A 13,371-nucleotide genomic window follows, 5' to 3' on the forward strand; every position below is an offset into this window, starting at 1 on the left:
AACAGTTGAGTGCTTCAGGTCCCTGATTTCACTGCTGCTGTCCAGAAGCAGAGGAGTCTCATTTTTGGAAGCTAAATGCAAACTTATGGACCTTGGCATCCAGAACACCATGCTAACCCGCTAGGTTGCGGGTCTTCACTGATCAGGGCACAAGGTTCTTCCTGGAGCCATAAGAGGTGTGGGACTGGCTTGACTTATACCCTAAGACATGTAAGTCAAGCCTGTTCTGTGGACTTTGTCGATGTCCTCAGAACAGGCACCGGAACAGGCAGGGAAGGAGTGAGGCTCCCTTTTCTGAAAATGTGCACAAGAACAGTAAGAGTGCCGTAGACGCAAGTGCTAAGCTTAGTCTCCAGCCCATATCGTCACTCACCTAAAGAGTGGATCGCATCTTGAGAGTGCCATAGATGCAGGTGCTAAACTTAGTCTCCAGCCCAGATCGTCACTCACCTAAAGAGTGGATCGTATCTTGAGAGTGCCATAAATGCAGGTGCTAAGCTTAGTCTCCAGCCCAGATCCTCACTCACCTAAAGAGTGGATCATATCTTGAGAGTGCCATAGATGCAGGTGCTAAGCTTAGTCTCCAGCCCAGATCCTCACTCACCTAAAGAGTGGATCATATCTTGAGAGTGCCATAGATGCAGGTGCTAAGCTTAGTCTCCAGCCCAGATCCTCACTCACCTAAAGAATGGATCGCATCTTGAGAGTGCCATAGATGCAGGTGCTAAGCTTAGTCTCCAGCCCAGATCCTCACTCACCTAAAGAGTGGATCGTATCTTGAGAGTGCCATAAATGCAGGTGCTAAGCTTAGTCTCCAGCCCAGATCCTCACTCACCTAAAGAGTGGATCGTATCTTGAGAGTGCCATAAATGCAGGTGCTAAACTTAGTCTCCAGCCCAGATCCTCACTCACCTAAAGAGTGGATCATATCTTGAGAGTGCTATAGATGCAGGTGCTAAGCTTAGTCTCCAGCCCAGATCCTCACTCACCTAAAGAGTGGATCATATCTTGAGAGTGCCATAGATGCAGGTGCTAAGCTTAGTCTCCAGCCCAGATCCTCACTCACCTAAAGAGTGGATCGCATCTTGAGAGTGCCATAGATGCAGGTGCTAAACTTAGTCTCCAGCCCAGATCGGAGTGGATCATAACTTGTGGTCCTGGCGCAGGCTCAGAGTCTGATTCCACGTTGAACTCTCACCAGAGCTGGGACTGGCCCAAGGTCACACCTCCGATTTCAGAAATCCTACACAAATGTATTGGCCTTTAGTATTATACTCTCACAGTATCTTTCTATGTCCATGTTTTGTCTCTTCTCCTGGTCTCTTTTCCTTCTACATTGTGTTTCCGTGCTATGTGTTTCTAGAAAGCAGTTGTATACCTCTGTTGGAGGGGAGGGGGGGGGTTTCTCTATGGTCTCCAACCCCTCCCTGCCACACACACATTTTTCTTTTTTTAACACAGGGCCCCCCTGTATCGGCGTTCCCCTTTTCATTCAGGGTCGTGATTGGGGCTGTCATGTTGGAGCCAACTTCCCCTAATAGGGGTACTCTGTCTTACTTCTACCCACCTACAGAACCATTTAGCTGTTCTTTTTCAGTTTAGATGGGTTGGGGATTGCTTTACTGTCCTGAAGAGGGGGTGTTGCGTTGTTTCGTTTTATGAAATTTCTGGGTACCTGCCGCATGGTTCCTTAATTTTGCCTCCCCAACTTAACAATACGCCCACCCCCATCTTGGTTGTGATACTCTCTACCAGTGTCTGCTTCTCTTATGGGAGCCTGTGGACCTTTGATATCTCTCAATGGGGGATGATTGTTGTACTTGCAAATTCCTTACTTGGAATGTCAGGGGCCTCCATAATAGGGTTAAGCGATACAAAGTATTAGTGTACTTGAAGCGCAGGAGGATACATGTAGCTTTCCTGCAGGAAACCCACGTGAATGCTAAGCGGGGTGCTGCACTCTGTAAAAGATGGCAGGGTCTAGGCGTGTATGCCACCTTTTCAGCTTTTGCCTGAGGGGCAATGATATGGGTAAAGCATGGGGTCCTATTTCAGATTACCAATAATGTAGTCAATACTGAAGGGGGTTATTCGGTATTAATGTGCCGCTTACATGGCCGTAGGCTCTGGTTTTTGGAGGGGATTTCAATTGTGTTGCTAACCTTGACTTGGACCACACCCACCCCCTGCTCCATGATTCCCCTACGGGTCAATTGGCCTGGAGGTGTGCTGCCTAGGAGGGCCACTGGGGCCTACTTGACAAATGGCAGCATCGCTATACACAAGAGCAGGATTATTCCATCCACTAAACCACACACGCATGTCATGTGTGCCTAGACTCATTTTCTTTGCTCCCTGGACATGCGTGGGCAAAATCCTCTATTGAATATCTCACCAGCACTATCTGTGATCATAATCCTCTGTTGATGATGCTGCACTGGGGAAAACTTGTACCTGCATCCCTAGCTGGTGAATGAAGGCGGTGAGCTTGGACGACCCCATGTTTCATGATCCGTTCCAAGAGGGCATTCAGAACTATTTTGACGAGAATATTGGTACTGCTACTGCCCCACTTGTGGAGTGTGAAGCTTTTCAAGTGGTGGCGCTGCTTGTCTGAATGTACAGGAAGTTACTCTTGCAGGATATTGTTATCCATGAACAAACACTGAGGGCTCTAGAGCCGACACCCAGACCACCAAGAACTGCAGAAGGACCTTCTGGATGCTAAGGAGAGAGTGGTGCAGCATTGGGGGTGCCTCCCCTGCTACAATCACTAGGTTTATATGGTCAGGACACACACCAAAGTGGACAAATCTGGCCCATTGCTGGCCTGGTTGGGCAACCTGTCCCATCGTGGGTCACTGATCCTGGAGTTGCTCACCCAAACAATATTAAACACTCAAGGAGTTATAAAAGGCTCCTTTGCAGACTTCTACTCCCATTGATATGCCGCTTGTCCGACTCCATGGGATTGCACTGTTGATGAGTGGCTTGTGGCTCTGTCAGACAGTGGACTGGCCTTGAAGGAAATGGAGGCACTTTGGCGAGACATCAATGAAGGGGAGATCTGGGCTGAGATCAGGCGCATGGCCCATAGGAAGGTTGCAGGGACAGATGGCCTGCAGGTGGAGTTAAATGCCATGTACCTTTACATTCTTGCCCCTGCTTAGCGAAGTTATACAAGTCTGCTCTCTCTATCAAGACGTTGCCCCCCACATTATGCGAGGCCCTAATTGTCCCTCGTCTTAAGCCAGGAAAACCTGCCACGGATGTATACGTATACTGACCCGTGTCCATGCTAAACGTGGACTATAAAATTCTTAGCTGTGTCCTTGCACTTCGCCTGGTTCCTTACGTCTGGATTGATCCACCCTGGCTGTTGCACGGCCCTTAATATTAGACAGGTACTGGTGATTCTCAGAGAAGGCAGATAGCTCCCAAGATGGGCGGGTGCATGTTTGTTGACATAGAGAAAGCTTTCGATAGCTTGGATTGGAGCGGTATCCAGGCTGTCATGCTTCAGATGGGGCTAGTGCTTCGATTTGTGGCTTGGACCTTTTTATTACATGTGGATCCCGTGGCCAGGATACACACCGGAAGCACAATCTCTGACCAAGGTGAGGTGGGCCGGGGTACGGGACAGGGGGCTCACTATCATTGTTGCTTTTTGCCAACGCAGTAAAATCACTGGCGGGCAGGGCCTGCCCTCTTCGGGTGTTCACATTTGCAGGATGACCCATTTTATCTCCCTCTACGAAGACAACATGGTGCTCTTCCTGCACACAGAACCAGTGAGGGCAGCTCATCTCCTCAGCGTTTGGAGAAGCTTCTGGCCTCAAGGGGAATTGGCTGAAAACCAATCTGTTCTCGATGCGCCATAATGGGGAGGAGCCCTCTAGATCTATGGGGGCAAGCAATTGGAACCGACGGTGGTGCAGTATTTAGTTATATCAATCTCTCCCTAACCTCCTAGAGTGCAATAAGGTATGTCGGTCAATGCTGTGTGTCAAAGCGTCGGTATCTAGAAGACCCTACGCCGGTCCGTCGCGGGGTGCATCCCAGACACCAAGATGGCAGCGCTACCTCGCCTTCTGTATTTCTTTGCTGTGCTCCCACTCGTGATTCCATGAGCCACGTTCTGAGACCTAGTCTTCATTCTTATTTACCTTATTTGAAACAAAGATGGCCGTCCTGTAGTCTTAGCTAAACTGCAGCACATGAACACAGGTGGTGGTGGTGGAGGGGTGGGGGGTGAATGCCCCTAATTTGTATCTACACTACTTAGCAGTCCAATTGCAGTGGATCGTTGGCTGCTTCCCAGGATGGGATGCCCCGGGATTACCACACTTACCAGAATCCCGACTCACCGCGGTTTTGGACCCTCAGGCTCAATCCGAGACTGGCCATCCATTGTTGGATGCGTGATCGAAATTGGGCTCACTTACGATTGCTGTACTCCCTGAGTTTGGCGCTGTTGGCATTTCTCACTCAATTGCAGGGAATAGAAGAAGCTAGCTTGTTGGAATGGGAGACGGTGGGGTTGGAAACAGTGAGCGCGTTGTATGCTGAAAGGACAATTTCTGCAGTACAGCACCTCAACGGTGGCGGTCCATATGGTTAGGGGCCGGCGTGGAGTTGCTTCCTCTCAGACACCTCCAATACCCGTTGCCTGCTCTTGGGTCTTTATGTGGCCCTCATAGACTAGGACTGTTGCCTCCCTTTGCTGTGCTGCGGGGTCGATGGGAGGAGGTCCTGAGCCCCCGTTTCAGATGGAGATTGGGCCGGTATATGGAAAGTGGCACCCAAAATCTCCCACAATGCTCACTTTAAGTGAATCAATTTTTATGTCCTCCATCGAGCATACCTCACACCTTCGAAGCTTAGCGCATATTTTCCTACGACCTTGCATGACTGCCTGCCCTGGTTAGTTAGTACAGGGACATCCTCCATATGTTGTGGGGATGCCCCCAATTAACCCACTATTGCTCTGAAGTGGTGCACTTTTTGGGGGAGGCCACTGACTACGCTCTTACTCCTTTGGCCGGATTTTGTCTCTTGGTGATCTGCTAAACAGTCATTAGCCGCTTCATTGACCTGGTCTTGGTGCTAGCTAAACGTAAAATCCCTATGCTACTGAAGAACGATGGTTCTCGGATTGAAAGTTGGCAGACGTACTACGATGCGCAGCATGGGAGGGTATCGCCCTGCTTTGTGAAGCACACCAGGGCTGACGCCCCTTAGATTATGTAAGGGCATGGGATGTAAGCCTGGCAGAGTTTAAGGGAGATGAGCCTGGGAGTGCAGATGAGACCTCTAACTAGATGTCCCCTTGATTGTGCTCTTCCTGCTAGTCTACACCTTGCCTGATGTTTGAGCTGCCAGGTGTGCTTGCGACTCCCATATATCATTACCATGTCTCCAGTTGGGCTCCACTCATGCTGTACTTTTTGAGAAATGCCGATTTCAGTCACTGTTACCAGAATCCTTATTTTGGGGGGAGGGAGGGTGAGATGGAGGTTGGATCTGGATGTGTTTTTGAATACTGTTTATTCAGTTATCTTTATATGCATATTTTATCTGTCGTGGTGTACACCAATTTAATGTTGGCATGACTTTTCTTTCACATTCATGTATCTTAGCTTGATATAATGATTTCATTTATATTTTGCATTGGTGGCTTTTGTCGCTCAGTTAACTCCTCATTTGATTGCGCTGAATATTGCATAAGTGTATTGGTGTATGTTATACAACTGACAGTGCGGCTATGTAGAGTTTTTCTAGCTCAATAACATTCAGTTAAGAAAAGAGCATTATGGAATGTCTGTGCCCTGCCGCCATCACTTTTCCTGACCGTGTTTATCTCCTTGCAACTGCAGAGGATCTTAGTGAGGGTGGGGAGGAGCGAGCTGTTGAGATCACAGGTCTGTATGTCAAGCAAAAGATTCCCTTTGGATTATTCAGTGAGAAGACAACAGTTCTTACAAGCTACCAAACAAATATCAATCATACATCAAGACTAAACAATTGGAGCAATGCAATATAAAACAAAACAATTCTGTCAAAATTAATAAAATTAGTGTGCACAGTTTATTCAAATATATAAAAACACCAATTAAAAACAAGTAAATGTTAAAAATGAAGAAATTTAAAAAGGTTTTTTAAATTTTGGGAACACAGACAATAAACGGAACAAATCATATACAGCATGTAAACCTAAACAGTTCCTAATGTTAATAAGGGAGGTGCAAAATAAAGGTAAAGATTCAACAACAGTCAGAATAATCCTTTGCAGATATATATTACACTCCTCCCTTTCACTCAACGCGTTTCAACGGACATTAGCGATATAGCCGCCTTCATCAGGAATATTTTTTGGCTGTAATCTCAAAATTAGTTTCTGAAATTAAAAAAATTTATATTTTAGATTTTCAAAACACCTTATACAAAAGAACAAGCATATACATCACATCAAATATATAATGAAGACAGAAGTGATGATATTTATCCTAAACAAAGCTCCAAACAACATTCACACTCCAACATAGAGACCCTAATACAGTTTTGAACAAATATAACAGAAATGAGGTAGTTTAAAACAGACATAATATAACTCAAGGTATAAATGCAATTTCATTGTAGAACATACTCAATGACATAGATAATACATCGTTACATATGCATCCCGCACACCTTCTGTACATGTTGTTCTAGCAGATAGGTTTGTTTGATTTGAACTCATACTGTAGGAAGTCTCCTTATCCTGAATAACAACATTCCCACGTCTTTGCTCTTTATACATCTTTAACTCTTGTAGTATTGATATTTCAGAATGGTTTATACTAGATATTACTAAAACCCAATGGGGCATACAAACCAAACAGATTTAATCCCATATTTCTTATATCAGCAATGTATCGGTATAACGCCCTATTAGAAGAGTATCTACCTTATTAAGAAGATCGTCCTTCTTAGCAAAATAGTTGTCAGCTACAGATATGTAGTCCGCAAATATAGTAATCTAAAGTTGAAATAAGGAAGTGACATAAGTAAGCTGTTTCTCTAATGCTCTCATAGTCTACTTATCATGAAGAAATGCTACTTGCATCTTGGGTTCTTAGTTTATCAATGAAAACACAGGGCCATCCATCTTTCAGTAATAAGCAGCAGCCACAAATAAGTCAGCCGTGATTAAAACAATGAAGGGATCTAAAGTCACAATGAAGGCAGTGTTAGTTTATATTATAACGCGAGTATGATAATATCTCAAAGTTCGCAGATATGCTTACATCTTAATACCCTTTGTTGGACAGCGCTAAGAAGTCGATGTCAATAAAGACGTGTGTTTTGGTACTTGACGACGCTCATAGGTCCTATAAAAGAATATATGGCCTTATAATAACGATATAGATTTGGGCCGTATATGAAAGTCAAGAGCTAGAGAATACTCATACTTACTTTTTTTAACAAGGTTTTAGAGGAGATATTTCGGCACGCGGTACATAGCAAAGCCGCCCTTCATTCACTGTGAAATTACATAAAGGGGTCGAGAAAAAAAAATAAAATGTGTTGTAAGCACATTGTATTTATTTAGGGTTTCTCCTAGTTAAAGGAAGTAATGAGTTTACTCACGTTTAAAAACGTGCTTCTTTAGACGGACGCCTGTTCCGATTTCCCCGTAATATTTCTGTTTTTATGTTCATACCACAGCCTCTGCAATAAATATGTATATATACATGCTGAGGTTATATTGTTAGAGAAGAAAGTCAAGTAGAACGAGTCAAAGCAGCTAAGTTAGTACAGCCTAGTGCTGCCAGCTCTAGATCCATCGCATATCGAGCATACCTTCTGGTGCAAGGCTTCAGGCGTCCCGCGTGCCACTCCGATATTCTTCAAAGAGAAAACGCGATACAAAGTAACCGTACGTTTTAAATAGAAGCGGAAATAGTTACCGCCCACATATTTTGACGTAAGCCTTGCAACAACATCGAGGACGTATTTCGTTAGAGATCGTTGCAACACTAAAGACGGACTCACGTGTCAATTGCCGTCCGTAAATATTAAGGTGAGACTAACAATGACGATGGACAAAATTTTCGCCCATCAAATAAATATAGAAGAAATACTACCCGATTTCACATGATTTTAAATGTTTGCCTTCAAAAAGAACAAGAATCTGCGTGATTTACTTGTACATACATATAAAGAAGAAGCATTTGATCACCAGAGAACAATTGATAATACTAGAGTAGTTGGGACCACTAGATGTGGTATGTGCAATATGTGTGATCAATGTATTGTGGCTGCAGAAATAACCTGTAACAAAAAAGTGATCAAATGTAAGACACACAACAATTGCAGGAGTAAAAATATCATTTATCTCCTGGAATGTCCCTGTGGGCTTTATTATGTAGGTGAAACTGGAAGGGAAGTGCGAGTTAGATTACAAGAACACAGATCTGCTATTAAAACAAAAAAGATAACTGCTCCAATTGTACCACACTTTCTAGAAATGAAACATGGAGAACATGATTTCAAATGGTTTATACTGGAGAGGGTAAAGATTGGAAAAAGAGGTGGCAACATTGTTAACGCCCGTAAGCTTAGAGAACAATGGTACATTTCCTTCTTAGATACCGTGAGACATGGACTCAACTCCCGCGAAGAATGGGAAAGAATTGTCAGTGGAATATAGACAGCCGTTAGTATCCCTACTAATAAAAATACGGTCTTTACTCTTTTTAATTCCGGGCACCTAAAAATAGGAATGACCGCAAAAAGCTGTCTTTATAGATTCCTCTCTGTGCTATTCAATAATCTGTCAGCAAGTATATGTGCATACTTTCCAGCTGAACTTTGTAAAACGTCGGTCTTCTCTGTAATTATGAATACGATCTCTTTTTAATAATTATCATTGTCACCAATATCGTTAGAACTCAAATTGTTAGTTCATTTCCGTTTAATTCTCAAGTTCTCTGTTCACCCGCTTTTAGTTGCTATATTCTGCCTTTATCTTCAATACTTGCCCTTAGGCACTACATTCTCCGTTACTTTAAGACGTTTGAGAATATATAATAAAACTTTTTGGCCTAAGACGCTTGAGAATATATAATAAAACACTGTGGCCTAACTTGCCTAATATGTTCCTAATCGGACATACCATGGCTATCTCTCTATATATATATTCTCCCCATTTAAAATCATGTGAAATCGGGTAGTATTTCTTCTATATTTATTTGATGGGCGAAAATTTTGTCCATCGTCATCGTCATTGTTAGTCTCACCTTAATATTTACGGACGGCAATTGACACGTGAGTCCGTCTTTAGTGTTGCAACGATCTCTAACGAAATACGTCCTCGATGTTGTTGCAAGGCTTACGTCAAAATATGTGGGCGGTAACTATTTCCGCTTCCATTTAAAACGTACGGTTACTTTGTATCGCGTTTTCTCTTTGAAGAATATCGGAGTGGCACGCGGGACGCCTGAAGCCTTGCACCAGAAGGTATGCTCGATATGCGATGAATCTAGAGCTGGCAGCACTAGGCTGTACTAACTTAGCTGCTTTGACTCGTTCTACTCGACTTTCTTCTCTAACAATATAACCTCAGCATGTATATATACATATTTATTGCAGAGGCTGTGGTATGAAAATAAAAACAAAAATATTACGGGGAAATCGGAACAGGCCTCCGTCTATAGAAGCACGTTTTTAAACGTGAGTAAACTCATTACTTCCTTTAACTAGGAGAAACCCTAAATAAATACAATGTGCTTACAACGCATTTTTTTTTTCTCGACCCCTTTCTGTCATTTCACAGTGAATGAAGGGCGGCTTTGCTATGTACCGCGTGCCGAAATATCTCCTCTAAAACCTTGTTAAAAAAAGTAAGTATGAGTATTCTCTAGCTCTTGACTTTCATATACGGCCCGAATCTATATCGTTATTATAAGGCCATATATTCTTTTATAGGACCTATGAGCGTCGTCAAGTACCAAAACACACGTCTTTATTGACATTGACTTCTTAGCGCTGTCCAACAAAGGGTATTAAGATGTAAGCATATCTGCGAATTTTGAGATATTATCATACTCGCGTTAGAATATAAACTAACACTGCCTTCATTGTGACTTTAGATCCCTTCATGGTTTTAATCACGGCTGACTTATTTGTGGCTGCTGCTTATTACTGAAAGATGGATGGCCCTGTGTTTTCATAAATAAACTAAGAACCCAAGATGTAAGTAGCATTTCTTCATGATAAGTAGACTATGAGAGCATTAGAGAAACAGCTTACTTATGTCACTTCCTTATTTCAACTTTAGATTACTATATTTGCGGACTACATATCTGTAGCTGACAACTATTTTGCTAAGAAGGACGATCTTCTTAATAAGGTAGATACTCTTCTAATAGGGATTGTACCGATAAATTGCTGATATAAGAAATATGGGATTAAATCTGTTTGGTTTGTATGCCCCATTGGGTTTTAGTAATATCTAGTATAAACCATTCTGAAATATCAATACTACAAGAGTTAAAGATGTATAAAGAGCAAAGACGTGGGAATGTTGTTATTCAGGATAAGGAGACTTCCTACAGTATGAGTTCAAATCAAACAAACCTATCTGCTAGAACAATATGTACAGAAGGTGTGCGGGATACATATGTAACGATGTATTATCTATGTCATTGAGTATGTTCTACAATGAAATTGCATTTATACCTTGAGTTATATTATGTCTGTTTTAAACTACCTCATTTCTGTTATATTTGTTCAAAACTGTATTAGGGTCTCTATGTTGGAGTGGGAATGTTGTTTGGAGCTTTGTTTAGGATAAATATCATCACTTCTGTCTTCATTATATATTTGATGTGATGTATATGCTTGTTCTTTTGTATAAGGTGTTTTGAAAATCTAAAATATAAATTTTTTTAAATTTCAGAAACTAATTTTGGGATTACAGCCAAAAAATATTCCTGATGAAGGCGGCTATATCGCTAATGTCCGTCGAAACGCGTTGAGTGAAAGGGAGGAGTGTAATATATATCTGCAAAGGATTATTCTGACTGTTGTGGAATCTTTACCTTTATTTTGCACCTCCCTTATTAACATTAGGAACTGTTTAGGTTTACATGCTGTATATGATTTGTTCCGTTTATTGTCTGTGTTCCCAAAATTTAAAAATTCTCTTTAAAAATTATTTTTAAATTTCTTCATTTTAACATTTACTTGTTTTTAATTGGTGTTTTTATATATTTGAATAAACTGTGCACACTAATTGTATTAATTTTGACAGAATTGTTTTGTTTTATATTGCATTGCTCCAATTGTTTAGTCTTGATGTATGATTGATATTTGTTTGGTAGCTTGTAAGAATTGTTGTCTTCTCACTGAATAATCCAAAGGGAATCTTTTGCTTGACATACAGTCAGTTTTGGTACCCTATCCCTTTGGTGCTGGGGTCCCTCTCTCTTTTATTAGAGTGATCACAGGTCTGTCAAGACCTGGGTGATTACCCTGTAGTGACCAGCCTGTCTGTCAAGACCTGGGTATTTAACCTGTAGTGACCAGCCTGTCTGTCAAGACCTGGGTAATTACCCTGTAGTGACCAGCCGGTCTGTCAAGACCTGGGAAATTACCCTGTAGTGTCCAGCCTGTCTGTCAAGACCTGGGTGATTACCCTGCAGTGACCAGCCTGTCTGTCAAGATCTGGGTGATTACCCTGTAGTGACCACCCTGCCTGTCAGGACCTTGGAAATTACCCTTTAGTGACCAGCCTGTCTGTCAAGACCTGGGAAATTACCCTGTAGTGACCAGCCTGTCTATCAAGACTTGGGAAAGTAGCCTGTAGTGACCAGCCTGTCTGTCAAAACCTGGGTAATTACCCTGTAGTGACCAGCCTGTCTATCAAGACCTGGGAAAGTAGCCTGTAGTGACCAGCCTGTCTGTCAAAACCTGGGTAATTACCCTGTAGTGACCAGCCTGTCTGTCAAGACCTGGGTAATTAACCTGTAGTGACCAGCCTGTCTGTCAAGACCTGGGTAATTAACCTGTAGTTACCAGCCTGTCTGTCAAGACCTGGGTAATTACCCTGTAGTGACCAGCCTGTCTGTCAAGACCTGGGAAATTACCCTGTAGTGACCAGCCTGTCTGTCAAGACCTGGGTGATTACCCTGTAGTGACCAGCGTGTCTGTCAAGACCTGGGAAATTACCCTGTAATGACCAGCCTGTCTGTCAAGACCTGGGACATTCCCCTGTAGTGACTAGCCTGCCTGTCAAGACCTGGGAAATTACCCTGTAGTGACCAGCCTGTCTCTCAAGACCTGGGTGATTACCCTGTAGTGACCAACCTGTGAGCACACATTTCCCCCTCCGACTCTGCACCCAAATCACCTATTCGGGTGCTAAATTGGAGATGAAGGGCCACGAGAGAGAGATAAACAGAGTGGGAAGATTTATGGAAAAATGAACAGGTGCTGGCAGCCTGCAATAAAAATAAAAGGCGGCAGTTAGGTCAGCTCATTGTTTGCCCCACTAAACCTAAGCTTCCTGCTTGCCTACAGTCCTGAACTTTTTACTCACAAATCATTGATTTCAGTTGTGCTAATCTAATTAGTTTAATGGAAGCCAAACAAGACTAAGTCACCCAGAATGCATTAGGCTAGCACACAAAGTTCAAGACTGGAAAGAGTGTCCGTAATGATCTGGAGGCAAGTAGTCACTCTACTTCTCCTCGCTCCTTAATGTAAAGGTAGTGAACTTTTTTTTAATGGTCATATGAAATTACAAGTAACATTTTCGTAGGTATTAATATTTAGATTTCTTGTGTATAGACATTTTGGTAACAAAACTATATCCCTAAACATCCTATCCTCTTCTCCAAGATCCATGTCTAGTCAATTATGTTTTGACTTTCCAGAGCATCATTCTACCAACATTCTCTTATGTGATGGCCAATAATATATGAGGATGCTAGCTCAAGCTAGACGTCCCTTCGGCCTAGGTTCAATGAGTATCTTTTCCAGACCTATCTACGGCCCAGGTAAAGCTGAGCAATAGGGGATGCACATCCTCTACCTCAGACATTGGAATCGACTTAGGTATTGAACGAAATAGATAGAGGAGGCACATGAGTGCATTCATTTTAGTTCCATTAATCCATTCACCCAGGAAAATAAGTTATATTTCCACCTTTAGATTTTACTTGTTTATGTTACAGTCACACGATAAGAAGATTTCTACATTTATCTCTTTGTGCGAGTGGTAACCGGCAACATGCAGATCTGCGTGCTCCCAATTTCCAGGAGGAGACGCACTGGTTGCAAGAGCAGCCCTTGACCCAGGTAGGCCGCCTCAGCAGAAACCACCAC

This window comes from Lissotriton vulgaris, unplaced genomic scaffold (assembly GCF_964263255.1).
Source record: "Lissotriton vulgaris unplaced genomic scaffold, aLisVul1.2 SCAFFOLD_1082, whole genome shotgun sequence".
Classification (NCBI taxonomy): Eukaryota; Metazoa; Chordata; class Amphibia; order Caudata; family Salamandridae; genus Lissotriton; species Lissotriton vulgaris.